Here is a 14,455-nt window from a genome sequence, read left to right as displayed (position 1 = left end):
GTTCATTGTGTTATTTTGGTTATTATAAAAGATGACAGGTGCTTATTTTTGAAGCATGTAACAGGTCTCTGAGAACGCTTACTGAGCTGTTTATTTTAGTGCTTTAGATCTCAGGAAAGGACACAAGTGTGTGGTTTCATAACTGATTAATATGTGACACTTTGTCAAAATTTAGCAGAGTGTGTTCATGTGCCATGTTTCAAAGTAAATTAAGCCGTGTGCTGAGTTAGAGAGTTGTTGATCACAAGACTCAAGGAAAAGAAGGAGATGGGGTGCTAGAGGTGCTCCTACCCATTCTGGACATCTCTGGAGAGTTTCCGGGATCCCTTTGATGTTCTGCCACCGCCTGCTGCATCAGCCTGGCCTGGTGGCTCTCACATGTTGGGTAGCATCTGTCTCCTCCCATCAGACAGGGAAGAACAGAACATCACAGACATACTGTACATACCACAGTATCGAATGCTCCAGAATACAGATACAGTGCAATCCAGAAGGCTATAGAATGAAAGCCCTCTGAGGTAAATTTCCACCAATGACCATGGGTAAAGGTGGGGTTCGTCAGACAAACCTTCTCTTCTTCCTTCCACCTGTGGACCAGCTGATTGGAAGCCTTCTATCTCTATCTACAAATGCTCCTACTAGAGACACTCTCTGGCTACCCAGCTAAGTCTCTTTCCCATCATTGTCAAGCAGAGGCTCATGGAACATTGCCTCCTATTTCTTTATTCTTCAATTATTTCTTCCCTCCAGCTGAGGACCGAACCCAGGGCCTTGCACGTGCTAGGCAAGCGCTCTACCACTGAGCTAAATCCCCAACCCTTTATTCTTATTCTTCACTCTAGTTGGCCTCCTAAATGAAATCACAGCAGGTGCTTCTTTGCCTTTGGACCCTAGTCAAACAGCAAGACAGTAAGTAAGATGTGTTCTGAGAGCATGGTCATTTGACCAAGTGCATCACACACTGTTTGGATCTTAGAAAAAGGATGCTCACACCAGAAATCATGCTGAGGACTAGGGAACAGAACTCTAAGATGCTGGTAACAAAGGATGGCACAAATGCCTGTGTTTCAGAGTGTCATAGTGTCTCTTTTTCCTCAAAGCAGTTCTCATATAGGCCAGGTGGACATGGGTGGCCCTCAGAGACCACTCAATAACAAGTCTAGCCACAAGCCCCAGTAGCTGCAATGAAGAATCATCAAACATTTTCATAATAAAATGGCCAAAAAAGCTAGAAAGCAAGAGAGCAGGAAGAAATACAGTGAGCAGTGCACACTGATCTAAGAACATGTTCAGGAACACCTGTATGATGCCTCTTAGAAGGTTTGAATTTGGAGAGGAGAGGGTTGAAAGAAGGGTCTAGAGATTCTGTAAAACAAATTAGACCAAGGCCAGCTTTTAAAATGTAGTTGTTAGACTGGGAATGTGGCTGAGTCAGTAAAGTGCTGGCCCAGAAAGCCTGAACTGAATATCTACAACTCAGAGGAGGAAAACAAGACAAAACAACACGGCAAAGCCAGCTGTGCTGACAGACACTTTTAATCCCAGCACTGGACATAGAGAGACTAATGGATCACTAGTGTTCCCCAACCAGGCAACCAGTGTGCAAACTGACAATAGAGAAATGCAGAACACACATGCAACAGAATATTATTGAGCTTATAAAAGAAGGAAACGTGTCACAATATTCATTAACCCAGAAGATATTATATTAAGGGAAACAAATTATGGACAGAAAGACAAATATACCATGGTCTCAGTTATGTTTGGAATGTAGAGACACTGAAAAATAGGAGCCAAGAGTAGATGGTGGTTAAAATGATGTTAAAAGATACCAAATTTCAGTAAGTGAGGAGAAATAACTTCAGAAAATCTAGTGGTCAACAGAGTCACCATAGTTAAAAACAATGCATTGTGGGTCAGTGAAATGGCTCAGTGAGTAAAGACATCTGCCAGCAAACCTGAAAATCTATACTTCATCCCTAGATCCCCCATGGCAGAAGAAAACCAGCTCCCACAAGCTGTCTTCTGACATCCACATTTGCAGCAGGGTGTGCACATGGCTACACACACATGCACACACTAAATACAACTTTAAAAATAGTGATTGATTTCTTTAAAATGATTAGCTAGCAAAGAATGCTTTAGATATTCCTAGTATCAGAGATGAGACATCTCTGAAATGATCCATAATCCACACTTGAGTAGATAGATTTAGTCACTTGTCAACCTTGGGCAACAGAAGTGTGTATTAGTAAGAAAAAGAAACAGAAGAGACAGAAAACTCACCCAGATAGGAATCTGGAGACTCATTTCCTCAAAAACACAGTAAAGCCAGGTGGTGGTGGTGCATGCCTTTAATCCCAGCACTTGGGAGTCAGAGCCAGGCGGATCTCTGTGAGTTCGAGGCCAGCCTGGTCTACCAAGCAAGATCAAGGACAGGTACCAAAGTTACACAGAGAAATCCTGTCTCAAAAAACCAAAACCAAAACAAACAACAACAACAAAAAAACCCCAAAACAATAAAAACATAGTAGAGATAGCAATCATATTGATTAGACAGTTTTAACTAGTACCTGAGCATGCTGGGTTTCCACTTGACTATCAGGTATCATGCTCACTCGTACTATCATCTTAGGCAGTAAGAAAGCATAAGAGTCATAGAGATGGGCACTCTACACTAGAGCTGCACCATCTCAAAATAGTGATTTCAACTTTCTGAACATGTTCTTAATTTTAAAATGTGCCTAATCCTATTTGGGAATTGATGTACCAGTAAAAGAGCATCATGTTGCCAGATACAGCTTGGGAATACTTTGTTCATATAAATATGGTTTTTAAATGTGACCATTTAGGATGAACAGACGCCTGTGGAGGGTTCAGCTCAAGTCAGACAAATGGGAAACTGCCATTTGTTTAGCAAACCAAATGGGGCCTTTGATGCATTATGTAAAATATGTACTACAAACTAAATCAATCCCTGACGATCAGGCCATCTTCTGTTTCCTGATTACTGATGAGAGTCAGGGGGTCCATAGTTTCCATCAAACAGCAGGACCCACATCCTGATGCTACCCAAAAAGAGCAGCTCAGAATTCAGTAATCACCCAGGAATATTAGCACAGTGTGTGGCAGCTGAAAAAGTGAATGGCCAGTGCTGAATGATACACAAAATAAGGTAAGAAAATTTTCTCATCAAGTGTTTATGAATGACAGAGAGTACTATTTAAATCAAGCTTCAGAAATAGGTTAAAGATGGGGGGGCGGACCCAAGACAGTTTCCCTCAAGCCCACTAGAGTTAGTGAACAAAAGAATTCAAGTCTCTCTGACCAGTTTACAAAGTTGGCAAAAGGAAATAATGACCGTGATGATGTCTTTATTGTGTTACTGCTCTGTTTCTGATATTCTGTTCCTTTCTGGATGCAAGGCTAAAGCCATTTCTCTAATATAGTAATACAGAATAGCAGAATTAGGAAGACACCAATGTCTGCTTGGTGTGGTGACTCCCACCTATGAGTTCAAGGACAGTTTGACCTATACAGTGAATGCTAGGCTAGCCAGAGCTATATAATGAAAGCCTATCTCAAAAACTGAGAAATAAAACAAACAAACCAGAAAAATATATACCAATATCAAAATCTAAAGTTTAGCAAGAAATAGCTATGATTGACAGAGTTGCCTTTTCCAGTATATACTGTCTCATGAGGCTCTAGGATGGATAAGTCTGTCTAGTTCAGTATGTATGTATGATATTAAACAAGAGTCCCCCCAGAAGGATGAGGGAGCATAATACACTGAATCCAAGAAAGTCACAGGCTAGAGTACGAGAAAAAAATGGATGAGACATGTCCAGGCATGTAGCTCCCGTGTCTACTTGGAGGATGTCTAGGGCAGAGGACAGGGGAATCAGAAGCTAGGTGACAGCTACTTTGAATTCTTGGACTTCATGCTGAAATCTGGGACAACTGTTCCCTGCTATTTGTGGAAAGCTCTCCCATATCCTCCATCCAGTTCTGTTTCTGATCCACTTCTGAATACTTTTGCAGTCATCTGTGTCCTCTGCTCTGCACCTGTGCTGTTCTAGACTCTTCCATTCTCTTTTGGGATGATTACAACATTTAAAAGAAAATCCTCATTGCTTTCTGCTCTTCTGGTTGGGAAAATGCAAATGAGAGAGAGAGAGAGAGAGAGAGAGAGAGAGAGAGAGAGAGAGAGAGAGAGAGATTGGGAGGAGAAACATGAGGTCCACCAGGCCTGCCTGTAATCACAGGTACCTCATTATGGCTGATTTATGTTTGGCCAAGTTAGACAATGTTTTTACCAAAACAGCCCAGTCCTAATTCTTAGAGCCGTGTAGCCTTTCACCCTCAATCTGACTTGAACTACTAATGTGATTTAAACTCTTCAGTGCACGCATTGCCCAAGGCAAGGGTTTAAAGTCAGAGTCAAGTTTGCAGTCTTTCACAAAATATACTTTCTCACCCCTTGTCACTTCTCCAGTTACCAAATCTTTTCCAACCTGTCTGGACCTTCTGAGGCCCATGCATAAATCAGGAGAGATGTGGATGGAAATGGCTTCCTCTTCTTCAAAGCAGTGTGTACCCACCTCAATGGAGTGCTAGCAGTCTGTAATGGTGCATGTGGTTTCCATTACGTCAAGGGAAAACCTGTCCCCACTGCTCCAAATAGTCTGTGGTTTATAGCAACGGAGCCTCTCTTCTGGACAAACCCATTTTTAGAAACCTCAAACCCTTAGGTTAAAATCAAAGGCATCAGAGACTGGGGAGATGGTTCACTGGCTAACGTGCTCGCTATGTAAGCGTGAGGGTTTGAGTTCGGATCCCCCCACACACCCTACAAAGCCAAGCCGAGCACAATGTCACTTCTGTTACCCAGTGTGGGGCAGATGGGCCTGGGAGACAGGAGGATTCCTGGAGCTTGCTGGCCAGCCAGTCTAGCTGAAATGGTGGGCTCTAGGTTCAGTGAGAGACCTTGTGCCCCATAAAAGGGGAGAGTAATCAAAGAGGAACTAACTTAGTGCTAATCTCAGGCCTCTAGATGTGCATACATAAGTGGTGCATACACACATGCACACACAGGTATAAAGCAAGCATGCACCTCCACATGCACACCCACTGGCAAATGCATGTGCACGCACACACACAAGCACATGTGCGCACACGCACACACACACACAAGCACACATACAAGGCGAGGAGAGAAAGGGTAATTGAGTTTCTCAGATCGAGTCTCTTCCTTGGAAAACCACTGGAAGTCACTGATGACACTGATGATTCGGTAGTTTGGCATGGTCTCTGAAGAGAGGTTCCGCTCTGATGTCTCTTGACTTCAAATACCACTATCCTTGAGGGATTTCAGACACTGAAGCTGTTTGCAGCCTGAGCCAGAATGGTCACGGAAGGCCTGGGAACGAAGGAGATATGAGGCCTTGTGACAACAGCATTCACAACTTTCATTGCCTTATATCCCTTTCCCCTTCCCCTCCTCCTTTCCTATCTGTCCCTTTACTTCTCTATCTCCCTGCTTCAGGCACCTTTCCCTTTCTCTCTTCCTTCCTCATTCAATACCTTCCTTTTTGTTGCTTCGACTTTGATTTTTTTACTTTCATGTGCACTCAGCCCTCTGAGTGAGTGGAAAGGTTAAGTCAATGACCCAGATATACTCCAGCTCCTTGTTTTCACTAAGATTATTTTTATTCTCATTGTGTTCTTGCTTCTCTCGGTGAGAAGCAGCACTGACACTTGTAGATTATTTTATGTTTATGTCAAAGAGAAGCATATAACAGCAAGATGAAGGGACAATAAAAGAATGTACACCAAAGTTCCTTGTATAAGAGATGTGTACATAGGTTCTGTCTTCCAAATTTGCTGTGGGATAATGCTTTTGTACATTGGTTTAATAAAACACTGATTGGCCAGTAGCCAGGCAGGAAGTATAGGTGGGATAAGCAGACAAGGAGAATTCTGGAAGAGGAAGGTTGAGTCAGGAGTCACCAGCCCGCTGTGTAATAGCACATGTGCAGCATGTAATGACGCACAGGTAAAGCCATGGAACACGTGGCAACATATAGATGAACAGAAATGGGCTGAATTTAAATATAAGAGCTAGTCAGTAGTAAGCCTGAGCTAATGGCTGGGCAGTTTTAATTAATATAAGCCTCTGTGTGTTTACTTGGGTCTGAGTGGCTGCAGACTAGGCAGGACACAGAAAACCTTTCAGCTATACATATTACAGGAGAGAGGGGGAGAGGGAGAGGGAGAGGGAGAGAGAAACAATGTTTCCTATGCATTGAATTGTCAATTCATTCAATGAACATTTACTGGGTAGCTGTTATCCTAGGAACTCTTGTAGTTGGGACATAACCATGAACACAAAGAAAAGATACTCCCTGACAGGCTTACTTTGTAGTTAAAGGGACCAGACATTTTGGATATATAACTTGGATGCTCCCAAGGACTCTCAAACTAGATGATATTATTTCTAGTTTATACACAAGTAAAGTAAAACCTCACTGATGTTATTTATACAATGTTATATAAAATAAACCATTTCCTGTGGTTTATTAGGAAAAGAGCCTGGATTTCTAAACCAAGCCAGTCTAATTTCAAAGCTTGTATGCTTTCTATTAGGTCATAAGGTGTTTGGAGACTAACGAATCCTAAGAGATACCATAGGAAGTGACATCTAGGTTAAGTGTCAATTGAAGGACCTGACAAAGGCTGGGGAGCATTTCCATGAAGTTCTCATGAAGGCATGGAAATTATATGTCTGAAAGACAGACACAGCTAAGAGAGAAGAGCCACTGAGCCACTACACGCATACAGTGCAGAGGCCAGTGGTGCCCTTTTGGGGCATTGTGTAGAAATGGATTTAATGAAAAGGAAGATTCTCATAGGAGACAATTTAGAGACAGATTTGAATAGGAAGGTCTGGTACATACTGTGGTGTGCCTGGAATATGGATAGCAACTCGGACCATTAGAGTACACAAGGTTGCACTTAGACCCTTGACAGTAAATAACCAGTTACTAATCTATGAAAACTTCCTTTTTCAAAGTTACGTCATTCTTTGAAATAGAGAATAATTATGGACCTATTTTTAGATGGCTTTGCAAGTCACCAACTAATAAAAAAGCTTGTAAATTTCTGGACAGAATGCCCAGCACATGATTAGCTCCCATCCTGGTTATGTGTTTTAATACTGGCTCAAACTCTTCTTTGAGCAGGCATGGTGTTCATATAACTGGATACATAAGTATTGAGCCAATAAAACCGGTGGAAGAATGTGAGAAATTTATCTAGTACATGAAGTCATTGTTTCATATTTGTCTGAAGCTCCCAGTGGACTCCAAATACCAGATCTTTGCTCCCCTCTGCTTTCCACATTGCTTGCTCCCATGAGGAGACTCTTTTGATATCAGCATGGGGTATATGGAATTCTTTGGGGGTGAAAGGTGTACTTTCTGTTATAGTAACTTTTTATTTAACCAGTTCATTCCCACACAAAAACTCCTACGGATGCAATAAAATTGGCAGGAGCATGGTGGTTCTGTTTGACTCCTCTGTTGGGGGACAGTTACTGGGCAAATTTGTTGAGCAGCTGGAATCGTTAAGGCCACACTAACATTGAAAAATGAAGGTCTTGACATCAACATACTCAAAGATTTGAATAATCTTGGGCTGCTTCCAATTTTGAAACCCATTCTTCAGGGCTTCTCATTTCTTCCTTTCTTTCTCCCACAGTGGTTTCTGACTTTTCCCCTTTGTCTAATGAACCTAACTCTATGTGGATTTCTAAATGTTGCCTGTCATAATGCCAACAGTTCCTATGTTCAAACCTTTATGTCAACTCTACCAAGCATTATGTGCTCAATCTGCTTGGGGCCAGGGTGGGAGTGGGGTACCTTTCTTCTGCCCAGATCTTGTGTAATTGCAGGAATTCTCTGATTTAGCTTGCTTTGCAAATCCATCCCAAGGTGCACTGGCTGCAAAGATGGAGTGGTTCATTATGCATTCCCTGATGAAATGCTGACCTGAAAATAATGATGGGGAAATCAACCTTGATCATAGTGCTTTCCTTTAGTCTAATTTCTTCTGAACTTCAGACTGTAACTTGTTTTTTTGGGTAGATAGCCCCGGGACATACTGGAGTCTACCCAGGAGGGTGCTGAGATCTGGATTTTCACACCATGAAACTGGTAACAGTTTTGACTTCAATGTCTTGAAAAGTAGTGATTTCAATTGCCCTGTTTCCTTTCAGGGGAAAATGCTTTCTTTGCACCTAAACAATCTTCCGGTGCCTTTGACTGACAAGCATATTGTTGTGATTATGACCGGCCGTCTTGACTCCTGCAGGGATAGCATTTAAAACTGCCTGAGACTGGCACAAATCAAAATATTCATCAACTTAAACTATGTCAGCTAAAATGGAAAAGCCCAAATTGTAGTGTTTTATATCATGTCAGAAGCCCATGAGCAAAGTGCAAAACTACTTAACTCTTTCCCTGACCAGAGAAAATTCAATGTGTTCACATACATAATTGAAGGAAACTGTGTTTTCCCCCTAAAGTCATAGCTACTATATACTTTCTATCCTTTTATTATTTTGTTTTCTTTTTTCTTTCTTCCTTTCCTTTTTTCCTTCCTTCCTTCCTCTTTTTCTTTCTCTTTCCTTCCTTCCTTCTTTCTTTCTTTCTTTCTTTCTTTCTTTCTTTCTTTCTTTCTTTCTTTCTTTCTTTCGTTTTTACGAAAGTGTCTCATTAGTAGCTCAGGCTAGCTCCAGCCTCAGTTTCTTTAACCCTGGGACTATAGCTGTATGCCATCACATTAGTATGCAAATCACAGCTCTCACTTAAAGAGAGTAAGATATTTTTTTTTCAAACAACTCTTTCTTTTTTGTTTTCATTATATTTTATGTGCATTGGTGTTTTGCCATGGGTATTGGGTCCCCTGGAACTGGAATTACTGACAGTTGTGAGCTGCCATGTGGATGCTGGGAACTGAACCTGGATGCTCTGGAGGACCAGTTTTCTTACCTGCTGAGCCATCTTACCAACTCATAAGAGATTATTTATTCTGAGCAAATATGAGTGACTGACCTAGGAACAGGATTCAGGTTGCCCTGAGTATGTTTCAATGTGGGAGCAGTTACATAAAATTTTATAGTCACAAAAGAAAGTCATAAAATGCTACTACCAAATATATTGGTGGGGACATCATGTTATAACAAACAAGGGGGAAGGAGCTCTACTATTGGTTTTGGGTAGTATACGGTGCCATTCTTAGCCTTGGGTTTGATGGAGGCTAATGATCTGCTAAATTAATACATTAAAAAAAGGTTCATCTAATAATTGAAAGACAAGATAATAGGCCAGGTACAGAGATGGCGATAAATGGCTATGAAGGGGAATGAACAGCCCAGGATCATATTGGTATTCATCAGCCTGTGAAATCTTCAATAGAGGTGTAGATTTCTTTTCCTGGGAACTTAATTGACACCATGTGTGTGCTAATATTGTCAACCCAACAGCATCTAGAATCAACTAGAAGACAAGCCTCAGAGCATGCCAATGAGGGATTATCAAGACTGGATTAAAAGTAAAGTGCACCATCCTGTGGACTGATGTCTTTGAATCAAAAAGAGAAAGTGAACAGAACACAGGTATTTTACTCCTTGCCCTCTGCTTCCTGGTTTTAGATGCAATGACCAGCTAGCTGCCTTAGGCTCCTTCAACCATAACTTCCCAAACATGACGCACAGCACTGTACCCTCAAACTGGGAGCCAAAACAAACCTTCCTGAAATCGCTTTCATCAGGCACTTTGTCCCAACAGTGTGCAAAGTAACTAAAATGCTAGGTACTCCTCTTAGAGAGTCCATTGATTGCTTGAACTTGCTAATTCAGTGAATTCCTCCCTTCATTCCTCATCCATTGATTCATCTGATAATGTATTTTTTTTTTTTTAATTTTTAATTCTGCAGGGCTCTGTTTGCCTTTGTGAGGAAGAGGAGCTAAATTTGTGCACACAACTTGCTGACAGCCCGTTAGACCAGACATGTCCATAAATAGCTATAAGACAAGGAGCAGAGTTGCTGCAGGGTAGGCGTGCATCCACTGCCAAGCTTGTGTGGTAAGGTGGAATTACTTCCACTCAGGAAATGGTGCAATAGACAGTCAAGAGGTGGTCTATCCAGTCTTTACTTTCCCAAGTCCTGTCTTTTCCTCAGGTGGCAGTAGATATTTTGCAGACGCTTTGGAACGTGGGATCTTGTCTTTTCCAGGCTCAGCTGATGCCTATTGGCCACACTGGCCCATTCAGAAGCCCCTCCACTGGAATTCAGATACCAAAGCTGAAGATTTTAGTGTCAGCCAAGTCCAGGGGACCACAATTTAGGGCCTTCCACCAAGCAGGGATGCACAGTCAACATTTGGCCAAGAGTGGAGACCAGAGAAAGCGCAGCTTTTAAGACATTTCCTATCTTCAGGGCTTTCCCTATGCAGAAATCTGTCTGGGACTCCAGTTTTTTCCTATCCTTTCTCCTAGTGCCTGCATGTCATTTGCCCTGGAGAAGGGGCAAATAGAAGTAAGATGATTCCTATTGGCTACTTCCAAAGAAACCTATAATGCACAAGTGACGTAAGCAAGGAGGACGGGTTTGTCTTTGGCTAGCAGAGAATGGAAAAGAGAATAGAAGTCTCAATGTAGCAGGCTAATATTTTGATGTATTAACCAATGTGTTTTCCTCCATGATTTCTGGTTATCCTCTACCCTACCCCATCTGGGCAGTTAGACCATGAGTCATTCCATGCCTCAAGGGAGGGTTGTCACAGCAGAGTCAGAGAAAAGAGACAAATTCTTGGCCTTGGAGTTTAAAAAGCTCAGCTTCAGGCTTTAGACAAAAAAAATTTGGAAGATTATTTGATCCATTTCAGCCAATTTTTTTTTCCTGCCCACGTAAGATAAAAATTCCCCTGGCTGGGATACAAGAGGCGATTTTAAGGCAAAGCCATGTGGTCCCCAGGGAGCTCCATGGCTCTATTACCCCTTCCTCTGGCTAAGCTTTGGAGAGGGTGTAGGGTTTTTCAATAGTTAGTCAGTGCTTTATTTCTTAGTTAGGATCCAGAAGGTGGCAAGCCTCAGAGATCCCTATACCTGGTATTCTACAGAGAAACTGCCTGGTGTATACAGACTGAAGGGGCTGAGGCGACCTTAGAGAATTCTCATGATCCCAGAGAGAGGAGGGAGTGCATCTAATATTCTCAGAGGCCCTCAGATACAGAGGTAGCTGAAAGAAAGCAGAGCTTGAGAATCCAAGTTTGGCAGGTATGTTAATAGTATTCCTAAGGATTGGGGGTTAGGAGCCAATGGTCCCTTGTACTAGACTGGACAGATAATAATCAGGCTGGAGCTGGGGACGATGACACACATTCAGAACTGAGAGAGGCAGGTGGCATCAGGAGAATCCTAGGTTGAAGGAAAGCTTAGGATACTCACCAGGATCCTGGCTCAAAACCGAGCAAGCAGCCTTAAGACACAGACCCTAGCAAATACTGAACGTTGTGCAATTCTGGAAAAGTAGTTTAAGTAGCAATTTGAGCTTGCTGGACTTGCAAGTCTATACTGAGTACTTCTCCAGCTACTCATGGTGAAATGATCTACTGATCTAAAAGTTTCTTCAAGACCAGGGACTCAGAAAATTGATGCTTTGGCATGCTCCTGACCCCTACAAGCTGCCTCAGAGTCAAAGTTTCTTGTCTGTCTCTTTACCTCCACTCACAAGCACAGGGAGAGGGTTTCTTTTTTTTTTTCTTATTTACCCAACCAAATTCTACCCAAAGAGGAACACAAATGTCTGTAGTGTCCTTTCTAGAATTTCATTGCCAACCTCATATTACAGGAAGAAAAAAAGTTAACAACATGTAGAATCCAGAAGAGTCTCGTTCCAAGCCACTGTCTGCTCTTCTGAGCCTATTTGTTTTACTAAAAATGATTTATGCCAGGCATTGGTGGTGCATGTCCTTAATCCTAGCACTTGGAGACAGAGCCAGGCGGATCTGAGTTCGAGGCCAGCCTGGTCTACAGAGATACAGGACAGGCACCAAAACTACACAGAGAAATCCTGTCTCAAAAAACAAAACAAAAACAAGAATGATTCACTCTTCTAAAATTGCCAACACGACTTTTTCTTCTCTATAAAAAGCATCCCACCCACCATCAACTACCTGTCCTCTTGGGTGTCATTCTACATATGTCTCCTGTGTTTCTATGTTGGTAAACTTTATATTTCCTGTCCATCTGTCTACTGCTATTTTATTTCATACATTAAAATTACTGAAGTGTATAGCCCAGTATACTGGTTCTTGCATGTAATTCCAGCTATTGGAAGTTCGTGGCAGGTAGTTAATGTTCAAGGCTGGCCTGGTAGATTTAGCAAGTTTTAGGTCAGGCAGAGCTACATGATGCAACCGTCAAAAAACTCCGCTCACCAACCACTCCCCCAGTCCCCAGTCAGTGAAGCTTTAGATGAAAAGTGTGGATTTCCTTACACTGTCTTCAGATCTTTTCCTACAAACAGATTTTAAGAATGAAACCCTGTCACCTGAAAAGGGTCTGGGCCCCAAGAAGCCACTGTTTGCTCTGACTTATTTTTTAGAACATGGCTTTGCCCTGTGCCTTGAGAGACATCAAAGCACACAAACTAGTTCCATCCACACTTTTACTATCTTCTGAAGTGGGACAACTCGGAGCAGCCTGGGGAAGAAGCCAGACAGGCCTCCAGCTTCCATCTGCGGGACATTCTAGGGCTCCTTTTACTTGGCTATTTCTTGCCCTACCTGATGGTTTCTGAGTATCTCCCTCTTATGTTGGTTAAAGACTTGTCCCCAACATAGGGTGGAGTCTAGCTGACCTCTTGATCCAGGGGCCCTCCCTCCCGGGTTCTTCAAGTAGCACAATGGTAGAGCAGAGAAAGCTTAGGTTAGAAGGCTCAAGGATGTTTGTGGATCACGTTTGTGGATCACCGTGGCACAGAGGGCTTGTCTGAGTGACAGAACAGCACATGAAGTAAATGAGCCAACATATGGAAAATGACTCAGGGTGGCTCCTTCAGCACCTCACCCCCACCCCAACAATAAAGCCCAGGCCTAAGCAACTAATCATAATCCTAGCAGACTGTAGCGCCAGATATACATTTGTAGGTCTCAAGGTTGTGACTGAACTGCTTAGTTTTTACTTGACTAAGTAGATTGCCAATTTCTGGGGAGTTTTGAAGAGAAGCCTCTGGTGTAGTGGATGGAACTAATGGCCACATGTACTGTACACATGGCATTATTACCCAATGTCTGAAGTAATAGCTCATGCAATGACAGAATTTTCTAACTCCCATTACTCATTTTCTTCTCCCTATAAGGGCAGTGCACTGGACCTCGAAGGGTTACTTCACCCTTATATGAACCTTTGACCTAGTGATGTAGCCTTCAAGGCATTCCACAATCACCAAGAAATGTTATCCCTGTCACATCTTATTGCTTAATTCTGTCTCTATTTTAGACTCCTGGAGTCATTCAGCTTGGAAAGATCTCTGATGTGTGATCTTTGAACAAGCCTCCGTGTTGAGTTACCCTTCATTTCTCACTGTCCCTTCTCCATCTTGTTCTGGCTTATGCAAGAATTACTGCCTCTTAGTTTGACAACACGTTCAACAATTGTAGTGAGCTCTTATACTCACGTCACGTCTGTTATAGGGAGATACACCACCATCAATTTTGTCTTAACAATCTGTCCTTATTTCCTCCAGTAGTTGGGGATTTGCACTGGTCACCCAAGCCAGTTGTCTAACTTTGAATCCATGGCATCTATGCCCTCCACCCCCCACTTCCTTGTAGTTTACTCTTTCATTGGCAACTAGACTTAAAAAAAAACAAAAAACAAAAAACAAAAAACAAAAAACAACCTTTAATCAGACCTATTGTCTAACATGGATGTTTTATTTTAGTGTTAAAAGTGAAGTAAAAATGTAGTAGTTCTTGGTCATGCCCATAGAATGCCAGAATAACTAGACAGAGTATTTAAAGGCACAAGGATTATCCATGTTCAATATTCCACCCAGTTATTTTGCTTTCTGTTATTTAAAGATACTTTGCATCAGCTTTTACAGATGTTAATCATACTCCCTTAACTAGACCATAAGCTTAGGGAAAAGGGGCACAGGTCATATACCTCTTCAACAGCACATCTGTATGAATAGCTACATGCAGCTGTTTGATCAACTGCAAAGATGACATTGCATTTTGAAGACAGCTGCTTGGGATTAGGATCTTGCAAAAGCAGCCTCACATTAGGGTAAAGGCAACCTGGGGAACAGCACTCCGCTTTATCTCTCCAGAGAACAGTTCAAGTCAGGCCTGGGGTAGATCTATGTTGAGAGGAGGTATAAT

This window comes from Onychomys torridus, chromosome 11 (genome assembly GCF_903995425.1).
Source record: "Onychomys torridus chromosome 11, mOncTor1.1, whole genome shotgun sequence".
Taxonomy (NCBI): Eukaryota; Metazoa; Chordata; class Mammalia; order Rodentia; family Cricetidae; genus Onychomys; species Onychomys torridus.
The sequence above is the reverse complement of the archived record's forward strand: the minus strand, read 5'-3'. Positions refer to the sequence as shown.